Source organism: Ascaphus truei, chromosome 2 (assembly GCF_040206685.1).
Source record: "Ascaphus truei isolate aAscTru1 chromosome 2, aAscTru1.hap1, whole genome shotgun sequence".
NCBI lineage: Eukaryota > Metazoa > Chordata > Amphibia > Anura > Ascaphidae > Ascaphus > Ascaphus truei.
The window spans coordinates 11,464,346-11,489,046 of record NC_134484.1 but is presented as its reverse complement, the minus strand read 5'-3'; positions in this window follow the sequence as shown (position 1 = coordinate 11,489,046).

The window sequence follows — 24,701 nt, the reverse complement described above, 5'->3', positions numbered from 1 at the left end:
GGAGGCATGGGGGGGAGAGAGGGGCATGGGGGGAGAGGGATATGGGGGGGGAGAGGGATATGGGGGGGAGAGGGATATGGGGGGAGAGGGATATGGGGAGAGAGAGATGGGTTTAGAGAGAGAGCGATATGGGGGGGAGAGAGGTAGGGGGGCAGTAGAACAGTGGCCCACCAAACAACGTGTGCCCATTAATTAGCACACCTGTAAAGAATGCTGGTCGCCCTAAATGGAACAGTGCCCGAGACTTTACTGAACGCTGCTTCATCCCTGTATACTGTCCCATCCTGACCAAGTGATTATAGCACAACTCATCCGCTGCACACAGCAACCCACGGACCAGAAATACCTAACGCGCTGCTCCTTCTTCCCCCAGCCAGAACTTCAAGTATTGCCACAAACTGCAATAATCACAAGTGCCTAATGAATGCTGAGAACACCAGCAGCTCTGCGAATCCGTGTTATTATTTCCAACGCGCTGTCATCAGCCCTCTCTTCTCACTTGCTTTCCGAATAATTAAGATTGCTCTTTATGTTCCCAAGAACCCTTATCTCTCACTTCACAGCATCCTCCTCTCGCCTCAATGAAGTGCTGTCAGGAAGCTCAACAGGCGTAAGAGTGAGGCATTTAAACAATAAAAGCGCCGAAACCAGCCAGCTCTATTAAAATCCACCGGGAAGAGGCTTATTGAAACGGCGACGTGCCTCTTAATACCAGGATATTACTGGGGGGTTTTTTTCAGAGACCTAAAAGAAAAAGAAAAAAACAGAGGATATCTCCTATGGAGAAAGAGAAATCATTATTATTTCCGAAAGCCTTCCGTCTCTGTGTTTCTTACAGCACACAGCGGCATACCCACCCTGCCAGCACAAAGCGGCGTACCCACCCTGCCAGCACACAGCGGCATACCCACCCTGCCAGCACACAGCGGCATACCCACCCTGCCAGCACACAGCCGCATACCCACCCTGCCAGCATACCCACCCTGCCAGCACACAGCGGCGTACCCACCCTGCCAGCACACAGCCGCATACCCACCCTGCCAGCACACAGCGGCGTACCCACCCTGCCAGCACACAGCCGCATACCCACCCTGCCAGCACACAGCGGCATACCCACCCTGCCAGCACACAGCGGCATACCCACCCTGCCAGCACACAGCGGCATACCCACCCTGCCAGCACACAGCGGCATACCCACCCTGCCAGCACACAGCGGCATACCCACCCTGCCAGCACACAGCGGCATACCCACCCTGCCAGCACACAGCAGCATACCCACCCTGCCAGCACACAGCAGCATACCCACCCTGCCAGCACACAGCCGCATACCCACCCTGCCAGCACACAGCGGCGTACCCACCCTGCCAGCACAAAGCGGCATACCCACCCTGCCAGCACACAGCGGCATACCCAGCCTGCCAGCACACAGCGGCATACCCACCCTGCCAGCACACAGCGGCATACCCACCCTGCCAGCACACAGCGGCATACCCACCCTGCCAGCACACAGCGGCATACCCACCCTGCCAGCACACAGCCGCATACCCACCCTGCCAGCACAGAGCAGCATACCCACCCTGCCAGCACACAGCGGCATACCCACCCTGCCAGCACACAGCGGCATACCCACCCTGCCAGCACACAGCAGCATACCCACCCTGCCAGCACACAGCAGCATACCCACCCTGCCAGCACACAGCGGCATCCCCACCCTGCCAGCACACAGCGGCATACCCACCCTGCCAGCACACAGCGGCATCCCCACCCTGCCAGCACACAGCGGCATACCCACCCTGCCAGCACACAGCGGCATACCCACCCTGCCAGCACACAGCCGCATACCCACCCTGCCAGCACAGAGCAGCATACCCACCCTGCCAGCACACAGCCGCATACCCACCCTGCCAGCACAGAGCAGCATACCCACCCTGCCAGCACACAGCCGCATACCCACCCTGCCAGCACACAGCCGCATACCCACCCTGCCAGCACACAGCAGCATACCCACCCTGCCAGCACACAGCGGCATACCCACCCTGCCAGCACACAGCGGCATACCCACCCTGCCAGCACACAGCGGCATACCCACCCTGCCAGCACACAGCGGCATACCCACCCTGCCAGCACACAGCGGCATACCCACCCTGCCAGCACACAGCGGCATACCCACCCTGCCAGCACACAGCGTCATACCCACCCTGCCAGCACACAGCCGCATACCCACCCTGCCAGCACAGAGCAGCATACCCACCCTGCCAGCACACAGCCGCATACCCACCCTGCCAGCACACAGCCGCATACCCACCCTGCCAGCACACAGCAGCATACCCACCCTGCCAGCACACAGCTGCATACCCACCCTGCCAGCACACAGCGGCATACCCACCCTGCCAGCACACAGCGGCATACCCACCCTGCCAGCACACAGCGGCGTACCCACCCTGCCAGCACACAGCAGCATACCCACCCTGCCAGCACACAGCGGCATACCCACCCTGCCAGCACACAGCGGCGTACCCACCCTGCCAGCACACAGCAGCATACCCACCCTGCCAGCACACAGCGGCATACCCACCCTGCCAGCACACAGCGGCATACCCACCCTGCCAGCACACAGCGGCATACCCACCCTGCCAGCACACAGCAGCATACCTACCCTGCCAGCACACAGCGGCATACCCACCCTGCCAGCACACAGCCGCATACCCACCCTGCCAGCACACAGCCGCATACCCACCCTGCCAGCACACAGCAGCATACCCACCCTGCCAGCACACAGCAGCATACCCACCCTGCCAGCACACAGCAGCATACCCACCCTGCCAGCACACAGCAGCATACCCACCCTGCCAGCACACAGCAGCATACCCACCCTGCCAGCACACAGCAGCATACCCACCCTGCCAGCACACAGCAGCATACCCACCCTGCCAGCACACAGCGGCATACCCACCCTGCCAGCACACAGCCGCATACCCACCCTGCCAGCACACAGCGGCATTCCCACCCTGCCAGCATACAGCGGCATACCCACCCTGCCAGCACACAGCGGCGTACCCACCCTGCCAGCACACAGCGGCGTACCCACCCTGCCAGCACACAGCGGCATACCCACCCTGCCAGCACACAGCAGCATACCCACCCTGCCAGCACACAGCGGCATACCCACCCTGCCAGCACACAGCGGCATACCCACCCTGTCAGCACACAGCGGCATACCCACCCTGCCAGCACACAGCAGCATACCCACCCTGCCAGCACACAGCAGCATACCCACCCTGCCAACACACAGCGGCATACCCACCCTGCCAGCATACCCACCCTGCCAGCATACCCACCCTGCCAGCATACCCACCCTGCCAGCACGCAGCGGCATACCCACCCTGCCAGCACACAGCGGCATACCCACCCTGCCAGCACACAATAACCACCCTGCCAGCACATAGCGGCATACCCACCCTGCCAGCACACAGCGGCATACCCACCCTGCCAGCACACAGCGGCATACCCACCCTGCCAGCACACAGCGGCATACCCACCCTGCCAGCACACAGCGGCATACCCACCCTGCCAGCACACAGCGGCATACCCACCCTGCCAGCACATAGCGGCATACCCACCCTGCCAGCACACAGCGGCGTACCCACCCTGCCAGCACATAGCGGCATACCCACCCTGCCAGCACACAGCCGCATACCCACCCTGCCAGCATACAGCAGCATACCCACCCTGCCAGCACATAGCGGCATACCCACCCTGCCAGCACACAGCGGCGTACCCACCCTGCCAGCACACAGCGGCGTAACCACCCTGCCAGCACACAGCGGCATACCCACCCTGCCAGCATACAGCAGCATACCCACCCTGCCAGCACATAGCGGCATACCCACCCTGCCAGCACACAGCAGCGTACCCACCCTGCCAGCACACAGCAGCATACCCACCCTGCCAGCACACAGCAGCATACCCACCCTGCCAGCACACAGCGGCATACCCACCCTGCCAGCATACAGCGGCATACCCACCCTGCCAGCACACAGCGGCATACCCACCTTGCCAGCACACAGCCGCATACCCACCCTGCCAGCATACAGCAGCATACCCACCCTGCCAGCACACAGCGGCATACCCACCCTGCCAGCACACAGCCGCATACCCACCCTGCCAGCATACAGCGGCGTACCCACCCTGCCAGCACACAGCGGCATACCCAACCTGCCAGCACACAGCGGCATACCCACCCTGCCAGCATACCCACCCTGCCAGCACACAGCCGCATACCCACCCTGCAAGCACACAGCCGCATACCCACCCTGCCAGCACACAGCGGCGTACCCACCCTGCCAGCACACAGCGGCATACCCACCCTGCCAGCACACAGCCGCATACCCACCCTGCCAGCACAGAGCAGCATACCCACCCTGCCAGCACACAGCCGCATACCCACCCTGCCAGCACAGAGCAGCAAACCCACCCTGCCAGCACACAGCCGCATACCCACCCTGCCAGCACACAGCCGCATACCCACCCTGCCAGCACACAGCAGCATACCCACCCTGCCAGCACACAGCGGCATACCCACCCTGCCAGCACACAGCGGCATACCCACCCTGCCAGCACACAGCGGCATACCCACCCTGCCAGCACACAGCGGCATACCCACCCTGCCAGCACACAGCGGCATACCCACCCTGCCAGCACACAGCGGCATACCCACCCTGCCAGCACACAGCGTCATACCCACCCTGCCAGCACACAGCCGCATACCCACCCTGCCAGCACAGAGCAGCATACCCACCCTGCCAGCACACAGCCGCATACCCACCCTGCCAGCACACAGCCGCATACCCACCCTGCCAGCACACAGCAGCATACCCACCCTGCCAGCACACAGCTGCATACCCACCCTGCCAGCACACAGCGGCATACCCACCCTGCCAGCACACAGCGGCATACCCACCCTGCCAGCACACAGCGGCGTACCCACCCTGCCAGCACACAGCAGCATACCCACCCTGCCAGCACACAGCGGCATACCCACCCTGCCAGCACACAGCGGCGTACCCACCCTGCCAGCACACAGCAGCATACCCACCCTGCCAGCACACAGCGGCATACCCACCCTGCCAGCACACAGCGGCATACCCACCCTGCCAGCACACAGCAGCATACCCACCCTGCCAGCACACAGCAGCATACCTACCCTGCCAGCACACAGCGGCATACCCACCCTGCCAGCACACAGCCGCATACCCACCCTGCCAGCACACAGCCGCATACCCACCCTGCCAGCACACAGCAGCATACCCACCCTGCCAGCACACAGCAGCATACCCACCCTGCCAGCACACAGCAGCATACCCACCCTGCCAGCACACAGCAGCATACCCACCCTGCCAGCACACAGCAGCATACCCACCCTGCCAGCACACAGCAGCATACCCACCCTGCCAGCACACAGCAGCATACCCACCCTGCCAGCACACAGCGGCATACCCACCCTGCCAGCACACAGCCGCATACCCACCCTGCCAGCACACAGCGGCATACCCACCCTGCCAGCATACAGCGGCATACCCACCCTGCCAGCACACAGCGGCGTACCCACCCTGCCAGCACACAGCGGCGTACCCACCCTGCCAGCACACAGCGGCATACCCACCCTGCCAGCACACAGCAGCATACCCACCCTGCCAGCACACAGCGGCATACCCACCCTGCCAGCACACAGCGGCATACCCACCCTGTCAGCACACAGCGGCATACCCACCCTGCCAGCACACAGCAGCATACCCACCCTGCCAGCACACAGCAGCATACCCACCCTGCCAACACACAGCGGCATACCCACCCTGCCAGCATACCCACCCTGCCAGCATACCCACCCTGCCAGCATACCCACCCTGCCAGCACGCAGCGGCATACCCACCCTGCCAGCACACAGCGGCATACCCACCCTGCCAGCACACAATAACCACCCTGCCAGCACATAGCGGCATACCCACCCTGCCAGCACACAGCGGCATACCCACCCTGCCAGCACACAGCGGCATACCCACCCTGCCAGCACACAGCGGCATACCCACCCTGCCAGCACACAGCGGCATACCCACCCTGCCAGCACACAGCGGCATACCCACCCTGCCAGCACATAGCGGCATACCCACCCTGCCAGCACACAGCGGCGTACCCACCCTGCCAGCACATAGCGGCATACCCACCCTGCCAGCACACAGCCGCATAACCACCCTGCCAGCATACAGCAGCATACCCACCCTGCCAGCACATAGCGGCATACCCACCCTGCCAGCACACAGCGGCGTACCCACCCTGCCAGCACACAGCGGCGTAACCACCCTGCCAGCACACAGCGGCATACCCACCCTGCCAGCATACAGCAGCATACCCACCCTGCCAGCACATAGCGGCATACCCACCCTGCCAGCACACAGCAGCGTACCCACCCTGCCAGCACACAGCAGCATACCCACCCTGCCAGCACACAGCAGCATACCCACCCTGCCAGCACACAGCGGCATACCCACCCTGCCAGCATACAGCGGCATACCCACCCTGCCAGCACACAGCGGCATACCCACCTTGCCAGCACACAGCCGCATACCCACCCTGCCAGCATACAGCAGCATACCCACCCTGCCAGCACACAGCGGCATACCCACCCTGCCAGCACACAGCCGCATACCCACCCTGCCAGCATACAGCGGCGTACCCACCCTGCCAGCACACAGCGGCATACCCAACCTGCCAGCACACAGCGGCATACCCACCCTGCCAGCATACCCACCCTGCCAGCACACAGCCGCATACCCACCCTGCAAGCACACAGCCGCATACCCACCCTGCCAGCACACAGCGGCGTACCCACCCTGCCAGCACACAGCGGCATACCCACCCTGCCAGCACAAAGCGGCATACCCACCCTGCCAGCACACAGCGGCGTACCCACCCTGCCAGCACACAGCGGCATACCCACCCTGCCAGCACACAGCGGCATACCCACCCTGCCAGCACACAGCGGCATACCCACCCTGCCAGCACACAGCGGCATACCCACCCTGCCAGCACACAGCGGCATACCCACCCTGCCAGCACACAGCGGCATACCCACCCTGCCAGCACACAGCGGCATACCCACCCTGCCAGCACACAGCGGCATACCCACCCTGCCAGCACACAGCGGCATACCCACCCTGCCAGCACACATCGGCATACCCACCCTGCCAGCACACAGCGGCATACCCACCCTGCCAGCACACAGCGGCATACCCACCCTGCCAGCATACAGCGGCATACCCACCCTGCCAGCACACAGCGGCATACCCACCTTGCCAGCACACAGCCGCATACCCACCCTGCCAGCATACAGCAGCATACCCACCCTGCCAGCACACAGCGGCATACCCACCCTGCCAGCACACAGCCGCATACCCACCCTGCCAGCACACAGCGGCATACCCACCCTGCCAGCATACAGCGGCATACCCACCCTGCCAGCACACAGCGGCATACCCACCCTGCCAGCACACAGCGGCATACCCACCCTGCCAGCACACAGCGGCATACCCACCCTGCCAGCACACAGCGGCGTACCCACCCTGCCAGCATACAGCGGCGTACCCACCCTGCCAGCACACAGCGGCATACCCACCCTGCCAGCACACAGCGGCATACCCACCCTGCCAGCATACAGCGGCGTACCCACCCTGCCAGCACACAGCGGCATACCCAACCTGCCAGCACACAGCGGCATACCCACCCTGCCAGCATACCCACCCTGCCAGCACACAGCCGCATACCCACCCTGCAAGCACACAGCCGCATACCCACCCTGCCAGCACACAGCGGCGTACCCACCCTGCCAGCACACAGCGGCATACCCACCCTGCCAGCACAAAGCGGCATACCCACCCTGCCAGCACACAGCGGCGTACCCACCCTGCCAGCACACAGCGGCATACCCACCCTGCCAGCACACAGCGGCATACCCACCCTGCCAGCACACAGCGGCATACCCACCCTGCCAGCACACAGCGGCATACCCACCCTGCCAGCACACAGCGGCATACCCACCCTGCCAGCACACAGCGGCATACCCACCCTGCCAGCACACAGCGGCATACCCACCCTGCCAGCACACAGCGGCATACACACCCTGCCAGCACATAGCGGCATACCCACCCTGCCAGCACACATCGGCATACCCACCCTGCCAGCACACAGCGGCATACCCACCCTGCCAGCACACAGCGGCATACCCACCCTGCCAGCACACAGTGGCATACCCACCCTGCCAACACACAGCAGCATACCCACCCTGCCAGCAAACAGCCGCATACCCACCCTGCCAGCACACAGCAGCATACCCACCCTGCCAGCATACAGCGGCGTACCCACCCTGCCAGCATACAGCGGCGTACCCACCCTGCCAGCACACAGCGGCATACCCACCCTGCCAGCACACAGCGGCATACCCACCCTGCCAACATACCCACCCTGCCAGCACACAGCAGCATACCCACCCTGCCAGCACACAGCAGCATACCCACCCTGCCAGCACACAGCGGCATACCCACCCTGCCAGCACACAGCGGCATACCCACCCTGCCAGCACACAGCGGCATACCCACCCTGCCAGCACACAGCGGCATACCCACCCTGCCAGCACACAGCAGCATACCCACCCTGCCAGCACACAGCGGCATACCCACCCTGCCAGCACACAGCGGCATACCCACCCTGCCAGCACACAGCGGCATACCCACCCTGCCAGCACACAGCGGCGTACCCACCCTGCCAGCACACAGCGGCGTACCCACCCTGCCAGCACACAGCGGCGTACCCACCCTGCCAGCACACAGCGGCATACCCACCCTGCCAGCACACAGCGGCTTACCCACCCTGCCAGCACACAGCGGCATACCCACCCTGCCAGCACACAGCGGCATACCCACCCTGCCAGCACACAGCGGCATACCCACCCTGCCAGCACACAGCGGCATACCCACCCTGCCAGCACACAGCGGCATACCCACCCTGCCAGCACACAGCGGCATACCCACCCTGCCAGCACACAGCGGCATACCCACCCTGCCAACACACAGCGGCATACCCACCCTGCCAGCACACAGCAGCATACCCACCCTGCCAGCACACAGCAGCATACCCACCCTGCCAGCACACAGCCGCATACCCACCCTGCCAGCATACAGCGGCGTACCCACCCTGCCAGCACACAGCCGCAAACCCACCCTGCCAGCACACAGCTGCATACCCACCCTGCCAGCACACAGCAGCATACCCACCCTGCCAGCACACAGCGGCATACCAACCCTGCCAGCACACAGCGGCATAACCACCCTGCCAGCACACAGCGGCATACCCACCCTGCCAGCACACAGCGGCATACCCACCCTGCAGCACACAGCGGCATACCCACCCTGCCAGCACACAGCACCATACCCACCCTGCCAGCACACAGCGGCATACCCACCCTGCCAGCACACAGCGGCATACCCACCCTGCCAGCACACAGCGGCATACCCACCCTGCCAGCACACAGCGGCATACCCACCCTGGCAGCACACAGCAGCATACCCACCCTGCCAGCACACAGCGGCATACCCACCCTGCCAGCACACAGCGGCATACCCACCCTGCCAGCACACAGCGGCATACCCACCCTGCCAGCACACAGCAGCATACCCACCCTGCCAGCACACAGCGGCATACCCACCCTGCCAGCATACAGCGGCATACCCACCCTGCCAGCATACAGCGGCATACCCACCCTGCCAGCACATAGCGGCATACCCACCCTGCCAGCACACAGCAGCATACCCACCCTGCCAGCACACAGCGGCGTACCCACCCTACCAGCACACAGCGGCATCCCCACCCTGCCAGCACACAGCAGCATACCCACCCTGCCAGCACACAGCGGCGTACCCACCCTGCCAGCACACAGCGGCGTACCCACCCTGCCAGCACACAGCGGCGTACCCACCCTGCCAGCACACAGCGGCGTACCCACCCTGCCAGCACACAGCGGCATACCCACCCTGCCAGCACACAGCGGCATACCCACCCTGCCAGCACACAGCGGCATACCCACCCTGCCAGCACACAGCGGCATACCCACCCTGCCAGCACACAGCGGCGTACCCACCCTGCCAGCACACAGCGGCGTACCCACCCTGCCAGCACACAGCGGCATACCCACCCTGCCAGCACACAGCGGCATACCCACCCTGCCAGCACACAGCGGCATACCCACCCTGCCAGCACACAGCGGCATACCCACCCTGCCAGCACACAGCGGCATACCCACCCTGCCAGCACACAGCGGCATACCCACCCTGCCAGCACACAGCAGCATACCCACCCTGCCAGCACACAGCGGCGTACCCACCCTGCCAGCACACAGCGGCATACCCACCCTGCCAGCACACAGCGGCGTACCCACCCTGCCAGCACACAGCGGCATACCCACCCTGCCAGCACACAGCGGCATACCCACCCTGCCAGCACACAGCAGCATACCCACCCTGCCAGCACACAGCCGCATACCCACCCTGCCAGCACACAGCGGCGTACCCACCCTGCCAGCACACAGCCGCATACCCACCCTGCCAGCACACAGCGGCGTACCCACACTGCCAGCACACAGCGGCATACCCACCCTGCCAGCACACAGCGGCATACCCACCCTGCCAGCACACAGCGGCATACCCACCCTGCCAGCACACAGCAGCATACCCACCCTGCCAGCACACAGCAGCATACCCACCCTGCCAGCACACAGCCGCATACCCAACCTGCCAGCACACAGCGGCGTACCCACCCTGCCAGCATACAGCCGCATACCCACCCTGCCAGCACACAGCCGCATACCCACCCTGCCAGCACACAGCGGCGTACCCACCCTGCCAGCACACAGCGGCATACCCACCCTGCCAGCACACAGCGGCATACCCACCCTGCCAGCACACAGCGGCATACCCACCCTGCCAGCACACAGCGGCATACCCACCCTGCCAGCACACAGCGGCATACCCACCCTGCCAGCACACAGCGGCATACCCACCCTGCCAGCACACAGCCGCATACCCACCCTGCCAGCACACAGCGGCGTACCCACCCTGCCAGCACACAGCGGCGTACCCACCCTGCCAGCACACAGCGGCGTACCCACCCTGCCAGCACACAGCCGCATACCCACCCTGCCAGCACACAGCCGCATACCCACCCTGCCAGCACACAGCCGCATACCCACCCTGCCAGCACACAGCGGCATACCCACCCTGCCAGCACACAGCGGCATACCCACCCTGCCAGCACACAGCGGCGTACCCACCCTGCCAGCACACAGCGGCGTACCCACCCTGCCAGCACACAGCGGCATACCCACCCTGCCAGCACACAGCGGCATACCCACCCTGCCAGCACACAGCGGCATACCCACCCTGCCAGCACACAGCCGCATACCCACCCTGCCAGCACACAGCGGCGTACCCACCCTGCCAGCACACAGCGGCATACCCACCCTGCCAGCACACAGCGGCATACCCACCCTGCCAGCACACAGCAGCATACCCACCCTGCCAGCACACAGCAGCATACCCACCCTGCCAGCACACAGCGGCGTACCCACCCTGCCAGCACACAGCGGCGTACCCACCCTGCCAGCACACAGCGACATACCCACCCTGCCAGCACACAGCGACATACCCACCCTGCCAGCACACAGCGGCATACCCACCCTGCCAGCATACAGCGGCATACCCACCCTGCCAGCACACAGCCGCATACCCACCCTGCCAGCACACAGCGGCGTACCCACCCTGCCAGCACACAGCGGCGTACCCACCCTGCCAGCACACAGCGGCATACCCACCCTGCCAGCACACAGCGGCATACCCACCCTGCCAGCATACCCACCCTGCCAGCACACAGCAGCATACCCACCCTGCCAGCACACAGCAGCATACCCACCCTGCCAGCACACAGCGGCATACCCACCCTGCCAGCACACAGCAGCATACCCACCCTGCCAGCACACAGCGGCGTACCCACCCTGCCAGCACACAGCGGCATACCCACCCTGCCAGCACACAGCGGCATACCCACCCTGCCAGCACACAGCAGCATACCCACCCTGCCAGCACAGCCGCATACCCACCCTGCCAGCACACAGCCGCGTACCCACCCTGCCAGCACACAGCAGCATAACCACCCTGCCAGCACACAGCCGCATACCCACCCTGCCAGCACACAGCGGCATACCCACCCTGCCAGCACACAGAGGCATACCCACCCTGCCAGCACACAGCGGCATAACCACCCTGCCAGCACACAGCGGCATACCCACCCTGCCAGCACACAGCGGCATACCCACCCTGCAGCACACAGCGGCATACCCACCCTGCCAGCACACAGCAGCATACCCACCCTGCCAGCACACAGCGGCATACCCACCCTGCCAGCACACAGCGGCATACCCACCCTGCCAGCACACAGCGGCATACCCACCCTGCCAGCACACAGCGGCATACCCACCCTGGCAGCACACAGCAGCATACCCACCCTGCCAGCACACAGCGGCATACCCACCCTGCCAGCACACAGCGGCATACCCACCCTGCCAGCACACAGCGGCATACCCACCCTGCCAGCACACAGCAGCATACCCACCCTGCCAGCACACAGCGGCATACCCACCCTGCCAGCATACAGCGGCATACCCACCCTGCCAGCATACAGCGGCATACCCACCCTGCCAGCACATAGCGGCATACCCACCCTGCCAGCACACAGCAGCATACCCACCCTGCCAGCACACAGCGGCATACCCACCCTGCCAGCACATAGCGGCGTACCCACCCTGCCAGCACACAGCGGCGTACCCACCCTGCCAGCACACAGCGGCATACCCACCCTGCCAGCACACAGCGGCATACCCACCCTGCCAGCACACAGCGGCATACCCACCCTGCCAGCACACAGCGGCATACCCACCCTGCCAGCACACAGCGGCATACCCACCCTGCCAGCACACAGCGGCATACCCACCCTGCCAGCACACAGCGGCGTACCCACCCTGCCAGCACACAGCGGCATACCCACCCTGCCAGCACACAGCGGCATACCCACCCTGCCAGCACACAGCGGCATACCCACCCTGCCAGCACACAGCGGCATACCCACCCTGCCAGCACACAGCGGCATACCCACCCTGCCAGCACACAGCGGCATACCCACCCTGCCAGCACACAGCGGCATACCCACCCTGCCAGCACACAGCGGCATACCCACCCTGCCAGCACACAGCAGCATACCCACCCTGCCAGCACACAGCGGCGTACCCACCCTGCCAGCACACAGCGGCATACCCACCCTGCCAGCACACAGCGGCATACCCACCCTGCCAGCACACAGCAGCATACCCACCCTGCCAGCACACAGCCGCATACCCACCCTGCCAGCACACAGCGGCGTACCCACCCTGCCAGCACACAGCCGCATACCCACCCTGCCAGCACACAGCGGCGTACCCACACTGCCAGCACACAGCGGCATACCCACCCTGCCAGCACACAGCGGCATACCCACCCTGCCAGCACACAGCGGCATACCCACCCTGCCAGCACACAGCAGCATACCCACCCTGCCAGCACACAGCAGCATACCCACCCTGCCAGCACACAGCCGCATACCCAACCTGCCAGCACACAGCGGCGTACCCACCCTGCCAGCATACAGCCGCATACCCACCCTGCCAGCACACAGCCGCATACCCACCCTGCCAGCACACAGCGGCGTACCCACCCTGCCAGCACACAGCGGCATACCCACCCTGCCAGCACACAGCGGCATACCCACCCTGCCAGCACACAGCGGCATACCCACCCTGCCAGCACACAGCGGCATACCCACCCTGCCAGCACACAGCGGCATACCCACCCTGCCAGCACACAGCGGCATACCCACCCTGCCAGCACACAGCCGCATACCCACCCTGCCAGCACACAGCGGCGTACCCACCCTGCCAGCACACAGCGGCGTACCCACCCTGCCACAGCGGCGTACCCACCCTGCCAGCACACAGCGGCGTACCCACCCTGCCAGCACACAGCGACATACCCACCCTGCCAGCACACAGCGGCATACCCACCCTGCCAGCACACAGCGGCATACCCACCCTGCCAGCATACAGCAGCATACCCACCCTGCCAGCACACAGCCGCATACCCACCCTGCCAGCACACAGCGGCATACCCACCCTGCCAGCACACAGCGGCGTACCCACCCTGCCAGCACACAGCGGCATACCCACCCTGCCAGCACACAGCGGCATACCCACCCTGCCAGCATACCCACCCTGCCAGCACACAGCAGCATACCCACCCTGCCAGCACACAGCAGCATACCCACCCTGCCAGCACACAGCGGCATACCCACCCTGCCAGCACACAGCAGCATACCCACCCTGCCAGCACACAGCGGCGTACCCACCCTGCCAGCACACAGCGGCATACCCACCCTGCCAGCACACAGCGGCATACCCACCCTGCCAGCACACAGCAGCATACCCACCCTGCCAGCACACAGCCGCATACCCACCCTGCCAGCACACAGCGGCGTACCCACCCTGCCAGCACACAGCCGCATACCCACCCTGCCAGCACACAGCGGCGTACCCACACTGCCAGCACACAGCGGCATACCCACCCTGCCAGCACACAGCGGCATACCCACCCTGCCAGCACACAGCGGCATACCCACCCTGCCAGCACACAGCAGCATACCCACCCTGCCAGCACACAGCAGCATACCCACCCTGCCAGCACACAGCCGCATACCCACCCTGCCAGCACACAGCGGCGTACCCACCCTGCCAGCATACAGCCGCATACCCACCCTGCCAGCACACAGCCGCATACCCACCCTGCCAGCACACAGCGGCGTACCCACCCTGCCAGCACACAGCCGCATACCCACCCTGCCAGCACACAGCGGCATACCCACCCTGCCAGCACACAGCGGCATACCCACCCTGCCAGCACACAGCGGCATACCCACCCTGCCAGCACACAGCGGCATACCCACCCTGCCAGCACACAGCCGCATACCCACCCTGCCAGCACACAGCGGCGTACCCACCCTGCCAGCACACAGCGGCATACCCACCCTGCCAGCACACAGCGGCATACCCACCCTGCCAGCACACAGCGGCATACCCACCCTGCCAGCACACAGCGGCATACCCACCCTGCCAGCACACAGCCGCATACCCACCCTGCCAGCACACAGCGGCGTACCCACCCTGCCAGCACACAGCGGCGTACCCACCCTGCCAGCACACAGCGGCGTACCCACCCTGCCAGCACACAGCCGCATACCCACCCTGCCAGCACACAGCGGCATACCCACCCTGCCAGCACACAGCGGCATACCCACCCTGCCAGCACACAGCGGCATACCCACCCTGCCAGCACACAGCGGCATACCCACCCTGCCAGCACACAGCGGCATACCCACCCTGCCAGCACACAGCGGCGTACCCACCCTGCCAGCACACAGCGGCATACCCACCCTGCCAGCACACAGCGGCATACCCACCCTGCCAGCACACAGCGGCATACCCACCCTGCCAGCACACAGCGGCATACCCACCCTGCCAGCACACAGCGGCATACCCACCCTGCCAGCACACAGCGGCATACCCACCCTGCCAGCACACAGCGGCATACCCACCCTGCCAGCACACAGCGGCATACCCACCCTGCCAGCACACAGCAGCATACCCACCCTGCCAGCACACAGCGGCATACCCACCCTGCCAGCACACAGCGGCATACCCACCCTGCCAGCACACAGCGGCATACCCACCCTGCCAGCACACAGCAGCATACCCACCCTGCCAGCACACAGCCGCATACCCACCCTGCCAGCACACAGCGGCGTACCCACCCTGCCAGCACACAGCCGCATACCCACCCTGCCAGCACACAGCGGCGTACCCACACTGCCAGCACACAGCGGCATACCCACCCTGCCAGCACACAGCGGCATACCCACCCTGCCAGCACACAGCGGCATACCCACCCTGCCAGCACACAGCAGCATACCCACCCTGCCAGCACACAGCAGCATACCCACCCTGCCAGCACACAGCCGCATACCCACCCTGCCAGCACACAGCGGCGTACCCACCCTGCCAGCATACAGCCGCATACCCACCCTGCCAGCACACAGCCGCATACCCACCCTGCCAGCACACAGCGGCGTACCCACCCTGCCAGCACACAGCGGCATACCCACCCTGCCAGCACACAGCGGCATACCCACCCTGCCAGCACACAGCGGCATACCCACCCTGCCAGCACACAGCGGCATACCCACCCTGCCAGCACACAGCGGCATACCCACCCTGCCAGCACACAGCGGCATACCCACCCTGCCAGCACACAGCCGCATACCCACCCTGCCAGCACACAGCGGCGTACCCACCCTGCCAGCACACAGCGGCATACCCACCCTGCCAGCACACAGCGGCGTACCCACCCTGCCAGCACACAGCGGCATACCCACCCTGCCAGCACACAGCCGCATACCCACCCTGCCAGCACACAGCGGCATACCCACCCTGCCAGCACACAGCGGCATACCCACCCTGCCAGCACACAGCGGCGTACCCACCCTGCCAGCACACAGCGGCATACCCACCCTGCCAGCACACAGCGGCATACCCACCCTGCCAGCACACAGCGGCATACCCACCCTGCCAGCACACAGCGGCATACCCACCCTGCCAGCACACAGCGGCATACCCACCCTGCCAGCACACAGCCGCATACCCACCCTGCCAGCACACAGCGGCGTACCCACCCTGCCAGCACACAGCGGCATACCCACCCTGCCAGCACACAGCGGCGTACCCACCCTGCCAGCACACAGCGGCGTACCCACCCTGCCAGCACACAGCGGCGTACCCACCCTGCCAGCACACAGCGGCATACCCACCCTGCCAGCACACAGCGGCATACCCACCCTGCCAGCACACAGCGGCATACCCACCCTGCCAGCACACAGCGGCATACCCACCCTGCCAGCACACAGCGGCGTACCCACCCTGCCAGCACACAGCGGCATACCCACCCTGCCAGCACACAGCGGCATACCCACCCTGCCAGCACACAGCGGCATACCCACCCTGCCAGCACACAGCAGCATACCCACCCTGCCAGCACACAGCGGCGTACCCACCCTGCCAGCACACAGCGGCGTACCCACCCTGCCAGCACACAGCGACATACCCACCCTGCCAGCACACAGCGGCATACCCACCCTGCCAGCACACAGCGGCATACCCACCCTGCCAGCATACAGCAGCATACCCACCCTGCCAGCACACAGCCGCATACCCACCCTGCCAGCACACAGCGGCGTACCCACCCTGCCAGCACACAGCGGCGTACCCACCCTGCCAGCACACAGCGGCGTACCCACCCTGCCAGCACACAGCGACATACCCACCCTGCCAGCACACAGCGGCATACCCACCCTGCCAGCATACAGCAGCATACCCACCCTGCCAGCACACAGCCGCATACCTACCCTGCCAGCACACAGCGGCGTACCCACCCTGCCAGCACACAGCGGCGTACCCACCCTGCCAGCACACAGCGGCATACCCACCCTGCCAGCACACAACACAGCAACAGACAGAGCCGCGCTCCCAAAGCCTGAAGAATTTCTCAGTAGTGAACGTTTTGCGGGTGGTGCAGCTGACGCGACGGGCCCTGAGTGCCTCACGGAAGCGTGTGTTCAATGGGACGGCCAAAGGCAGAAAAGACCTATCTCCTTAATCTGAGCCTCGCTTTTATTCTGACACACAGGCCTTCCTTGTCTTAGTCCCCAGCATGTTTAATACATTTCTATGCCGGGGGGCTCGACTCCAGTCCTCAAGACCCCCCCTCACCACCCCCAACAGGTCAGGTTTTCAGAATATCCCAGCTTCAGCACAAGTGGCTCAATCAGAGGCTCAGTCAAAGACTGAGTCACCTGTGCTGAAGCAGGGACTGATTGAGCCACCTGTGCTGAAACTGGGACTGAGCCACCTGTGCTGAAGCGGGGACTGATTGAGCCCCCCCGTGCCAAAGCTGGGACTGATTGAGCCACCTGTGCTGAAGCTGGGACTGATTGAGCCACCTGTGTTGAAGGAGTGACTGATTGAGCCACCTGTGCTGAAGCAGGGACTGATTGAGCCACGTGTGCCTCCCTGTCTTAAGCATTTGTAGCCATGCAGCCCCTGGCTACTAGATTCCCTGCCTAACACGTAAGTCCTGGTACCAGCATTCGTAGGAAGCTATTTCCTAAAATCACAACACGTGAAACTAAATAAATAAAGGAAATAAATAACCCACTAAAAATAGGGTTTTATTTTTTTGATACATTGCCCCAGTGTTGAAAAAATCCATCAATATAAATCAAATACAAATCTCACTTGGCAGCCACATTCACATGTCTCAGACCGGTCTGCAGTCCTGCCCATCCACATGTCTCAGACCGGTCTGCAGTCCTGCCCAATCACATGTCTCAGACCGGTCTGCAGTCCTGCCCATTCACATGTCTCAGACCGGTCTGCAGTCCTGCCCATTCACATGTCTCAGACCGGTCTGCAGTCCTGCACATTCACATGTCTCAGACCGGTCTGCAGTCCTGCACATTCACATGTCTCAGACCGGGCTGCAGTCCTGCCCATTCACATGTCTCAGACCGGTCTGCAGTCCTGCCCATTCACATGTCTCAGACCGGTCTGCAGTCCTGCACATTCACATGTCTCAGACCGGGCTGCAGTCCTGCCCATTCACATGTCTCAGACCGGTCTGCAATCCTGCCCATTCACATGCCTCAGACCGGTCTGCAGTCCTGCCCATTCACATGTCTCAGACCGGGCTGCAGTCCTGCCCATTCACATGTCTCAGACCGGGCTGCAGTCCTGCCCATTCACATGTCCCAGACCGGTCTGCAGTCCTGCCCATTCACATGTCTCAGACCGGGCTGCAGTCCTGCCCATTCACATGTCTCAGACCGGTCTGCAATCCTGCCCATTCACATGTCTCAGATCGGTCTGCAGTCCTGCCCATTCACATGTCTCAGACCGGTCTGCAGTCCTGCCCATTCACATGTCTCAGACCGGTCTGCAGTCCTGCCCATTCACATTTCTCAGACCGGTCTGCAGTCCTGCCCATTCTCATTATCTCTGAGCACAGAGGTTTTCAACTCCAGCCCTCAAGATCTCCTCCCCGCCCAACAGGTCAGGTTTTAGGATGTCCCAGCTTCAGCACATTTTGAATGAATTCCTGTTTCCATGTGAAAATGTGCATTTTTGCATGAAAATTACATGCTTACAGTTGATTTAATAGGCACCATTGTGTCCATATTTATCGAAAAGTGCCGTGACACATCACCCCAGTAGTATTTTGCACGACGGTGAAAGTGAGGCATGTCAATAACGGGGTTAGCGAGAAGTTACAATAGGCACATAATGGGCTTATATAGTTAAAGTAATTTATAGTCTCTATTACATCTTCTATGCCCAACTTTTATTAGAGCTGTTAAGGTCCTTAGGTCACTTCTTATATACAGTAGTTTTTGATATTACCACGGCACTATTTTTGTTGTCTTTCTGAGGACCGTCTCTACACTTCCTACATAGGGTGACCAGTCGTCCCGGTTTTTTCTCTCCTGTCCCGGTTGCCGTCCCGTCCCGGAAATGTCCCGGTTTTTGGCCCGGGTCCCGGTATGCGGCGAGGCGGCAGTGAGGAGGATGCGGCGGCCGGTAAGTATTTTCTATGTACTGTACTGTAGAATGTGTATGAGTGCTGCCGGGGGGTTGGCTGAAGGAGACCGGGGGCGGGGCTTAGAATGCCGGCCGGGCCGCAGGGGATTGGCTGCAGGTCAGAGGGTGCCGGGGGCGGGGCTTCCGCTTTGCGCAGAGCACACGGTGAGTGGGGGTGTCTTCCCGCTCCTGGCTCCTCTGGTGGCTGCGCGGGTTGTACCTTTGCCTCTCCTGGCGCTCCCTTCCTCCCCCACCCCTTGGTGCGGGAGATGGGCACGTGGTGGGCAGTGGTGGCTGCACGGTGTCCCCCTCCCCCCTTCTGCCCCGGCTCCCCATGGCTGACCGCCCGGGGTGATAGGACGTGGTAGCGGCGGGGGGGGGGAGTTGTACCTTTACCTCCTGTGTTCCACCTTTTGCCTCCTGTCCTCCTGGTGCTCCCTTCCCCCCGGAGGCGGTCGCTGGCAGGCGGGGGGTGCAGGGGGAAGGCGGGGAGCCGCCTGCTCAGATCGCAGGCATTTCCTCTCTCCCCCCCGCCCAGTCACTCGCATCCATCGCTGCCTCTGTACTCCACTGTGTGTGTGTATAAGTGGCTGTGTGTGTATCAGTGTGTGTGTGTGTGTATCAGTGTGTGTGTGTGTATCAGTGTGTGTGTGTGTGTGTGTGTCAGTGTGTGTGTATCAGTGTTTGTTGTGTGTGTGTATCAGTGTGTGTCTGTGTGTGTATCAGTGTGTGTGTGTATCAGTGTGTGTATCAGTGGCTGTGTGTGTGTCTGTATCAGTGTGTGCGTGTGTGTGTGTGTCAGTGGCTGTGTGTGTGTCTGTGCAGGCCAGCAGTGGCTGTTTGTCTGTGTGGGTGTCTGTGCGTGGTCAGTGTCTGTGTTGGTCTGTAGGTCAGTGGCTGTGTGCGTCTGTGTCTCTCTCTGTGTCTGTCTCTCTGTGTCTGTCTCTCTCTCTCTGTGTCTCTGTCTCCCACCCTCTCTCTGTCTCCCACCCTCTCTGTCTCCCACTCTCTCTCTCTGTCTCCCACCCTCTCTCTCTGGCTCCCACTCTCTCTCTCTGGCTCCCACTCTCTCTCTGTCTCCCACTCTCTCTCTCTGTCTCCCACTCTCTCTCTCTGTGTCTCCCACTCTCTCTCTGTGTCTTATCTTAACTGCCGTATACCTACACCGAAATAACCTATACTGCTTTCTTCCAGATCTGACTCTCAAGTTTCACACGGAAGACAGATAGGGAACACCTCCCCTCCAGTATAGTACCTTGAGGGACTGCGGATCAGGTAAGTAACTATGTAAAAAGGACTAATTGTAGTACAGTATAAGTGTAATACAATAAATAAACTGTTATGTACAAAACAAATCCTGTTATTAGTTCTAACTAGGAATTTAGTCAATTTCCTTTTTAAGGTGTGTGGCTAGGTGCCGGGGCTAGGTGGTAAGTAGATCTTTTTTTGGGGGGGGGGAGGGCATAATTTCTGTTGGCGGCCCTGCTAGGGGAGAAGGTAGAGAGAGAATGGGAAGAGGTAGAATGAATAATACAACATCAATGGTGGCACTATTAGATAAATATCATTAAAAAAAATCATTTTTAATAATGTTATTTGTTGTATTAATAATTTTTTTTGTGTGTCCCGGTTTTTCATTTTCAAAATCTGGTCACCCTATTCCTACATCATTCCTGAGATGAGGTCTTTCAGGAATGGACACAGATGAGGTCTCACTAACGATCTCTAATGTGACAATATCATCAACTTCTTTGGTTGGTAATACCTCTTCCAGAATAAATAACCAGCACAACTACTGTACATCGTTACATTGCTTCACCCTTTGTAACGTTGCTAACTGCAGTCCAGGAGACAGACCAGCAGGGCAGAGGTAGGGAGTATAGTAACTGACCCTTGACCTGGGGATCTGGTGCCTAGACAAGCAAGAATATTCAGGTCCAGTTCCGGGATCATGGGCAGGTTGCGGCGGCATAGTCGGGGTCACGGGTCCAAGTTCAGGGCAAAGTGCAGCAATGTAGTCGGGGTCACGGTTCCAAGGTCAGGGAAAAGTGCAGCAACGTAACCGGGATCACGGTTTCAAAGTCAGGGAAAAGTGCAGCAACGTAGCCGGGATCACGGTTTCAAGGTCAGGCCAAATGAGAGGCAAACAGGGTCCAAGTTCCGGCAGAGGTTCAGCAAGGCAAAGCATAACAGGATACAGCCGGGGATCCAGGAACACAAGGCAATAGATACCATGCTCAAGCAAAGGACTGATCACTCTTGTGATCATTTATAGGCCCAGTCCAGGTGCAGACAATTACCATTTCAAAGAGGAAGCTAACTTCCTGTTTCGGCGACCATCTTGGTGCACCCAGGAAAGTCAGAGAAGCATCCAGGCGACTCCTCACGCAATTGAAGTTTGCCAGATATGATGATAACCAGTATACTAGTTTCTTCCTATGTGTAAATCAATATAATTGTAATTCATTTAGAAATGAAAGGGGTGCACAACCTCTTTCGTCTTGGATAAAATACCTGCATCGCCCTAAGATTTGAGTGAGTGAAAATAAAAAGAGTATATATATATATATATGGGAAATAGATAGCATTTTACCTTGTATAGAAGCACCAAATAGTTAATAACACAGTATGTACACTTTCAAACCTCACATGTGACGTTCCAAAGTTTGTATACTAAATAATACTGTATTAGCTGGTCCATGAAAGTACCATACAGCTTATTTTTCTTCCCGTTCTTCCATTCTGTTCTTCAATGTGATGAATTTGTCAGCTGTTATACCCTTGCATCAGTGGGCACACTGGGAAGTGGTTATATGGAGCTATAAGATCATTTTCAGCAGCGGTGCGCAAACTGGGGGCGCGCCCCCGAGACTGTCTGCGGGGGCCGTGGGGTTTTGTGAACTTAAATTAAGTGCCGGGGAAGTGGCGAAGGCCTCTGTAAACCTCACTTACCTTGGCTCCGGCGGCTTCTTAGACGCGACGCCATGGCAACTCGGCGGCGGTCATGTGATGTCAAGTTGCCCTGGCAACGTGATGTCATGACGCCGGATCCGAGGTAAGAGGGGGGGGGGGTCGTGGACAGAGGGGAACTGCCAGCAGGGGGGCACAGGGAAAAAAGTTTGAGCTCCCCTGATTTACAGGATTAAATAACATGATACACTATAGAACTAAAGTCAACGTAATGTAAGATTGATAGGTGATTATGTACTTTACCTCCCAAGTAACAGTAACAGCAGCAGCACGGCAGCTGGGTCGCTGCTGCTTGAGCTGTTGCTTGAAAATCCTACAGGTTGATGCCTTTGAAAGACCTTTGCAGCCCATATCCTTCTCCCTTAATGATGACTGAACTCATCGAGGACAATGTCCGTGCCTTTATGTCTCTCTTCATTGCGCTCTCCTATTATTTGACAGTGAACGGCAAGGCAGCATTAGCAATGGTTCAGTACTGATGCCTTGGGTGCACGGAGCGTTAACGCTCATAAGTGGTTTATCTTTCCTAGATTAGCTCTCTCTAAGATGACACGAGGGTTGTACTAAGTGATCGGAGCTTGACTCCTGTTGCTGATTTTCTCCGCACCTGATCTCCTCCTTCTTGCTTCTTTGACGGGGTAATTAATATCGCTAAGACAGTCGAGTCTGCGGCGGTTCCAACAAGCACAGTTCTTTGTAAGTCAAGTTGGAAACAAATCTAATACCTTAGACCAGCGACGCGCAATCTGGGGGGCGCAAGAGTTTTCTGGAGGGGGGCGCGGCGCTTACAGAGGCCCGCGCTCTTCCCCAAAGCATTTAAATTATACAAATATATGATCACCTGCGCTTCCTCCATGTAAGGAGCACGCAGCTGGGCGAAAAAAATGGCCATACAATTGTGAAAAACAGAAAGTGAATCCCTGCGCTTCTGCCTAATGGGTTAACATTATATGCGAACTAAATATATATACATGGTGTGCAAATCTATGAGATAAAGGAGACTTTTAGTTACATCCTTTGATCAAATAATGCCCAAGCCTGCCACCAAACGCCAAGGTAAGTCTCATAGGCAGGTCCCTACACTGACTGCAACTAGTGTTATCTCATAGATTTGCACACCATGTATATATATTTAGTTCACATATAATGTTAACCCATTAGGCAGAAGCGCAGGGATTCACTTTCTATTTTTCACAATTGTATGGCCAGTTTTTTCGCCCAGCTGCATGCTCCTTACATGGAGGAAGCGCAGGTGATCATATATTTGTTTTGCATTTTCTGTTAGGCCGATTTTAATTCTTAGCTGCACGCTCCTATGGGGGCCCCACTATTTAAATTATACGCCTGGGGACAGCACGAGGTCTCTATAAGTTCCCTTACCTTGACTCAGACGGCTTCGGTGACGTCACATGACCCTGCGGCGTCATTTGACGCTTCAGACAAGGTGAGGGGGGCGTGAGCAGTGGAGGAGAGCAGGCAGGGGGGCGCAGGGCAAAAAGTTTTGCGCACCCCTGGCTTAGACCAGGGGTTCTCAACTCCAGTCCTCAAGACCCCCCAACAGGTCTGGCTTTTAGGATATCCCTGCTTCAGCACAGGTGGTTCAATCAGATTGAGCCACCTGTGCTGAAGCAAGGATATCCTGAAAACCTGACATATTCGGGGCGTCTTGAGGACTGGAGTTGAGAACCCCTTACTCAGTAACTATATCTATTTATCATGATCATTGCCCAATTTTTTGATCTGAAAGACATACAGATGTCACACAAGCTCACCGGGGTAAGCCTGGTGACCGTGGCTGCTTGAGAAGCATGAACCCCCTCCCCACAGCGTGACCACGACAGACACTGTCTCCGGTACCACGGCACCT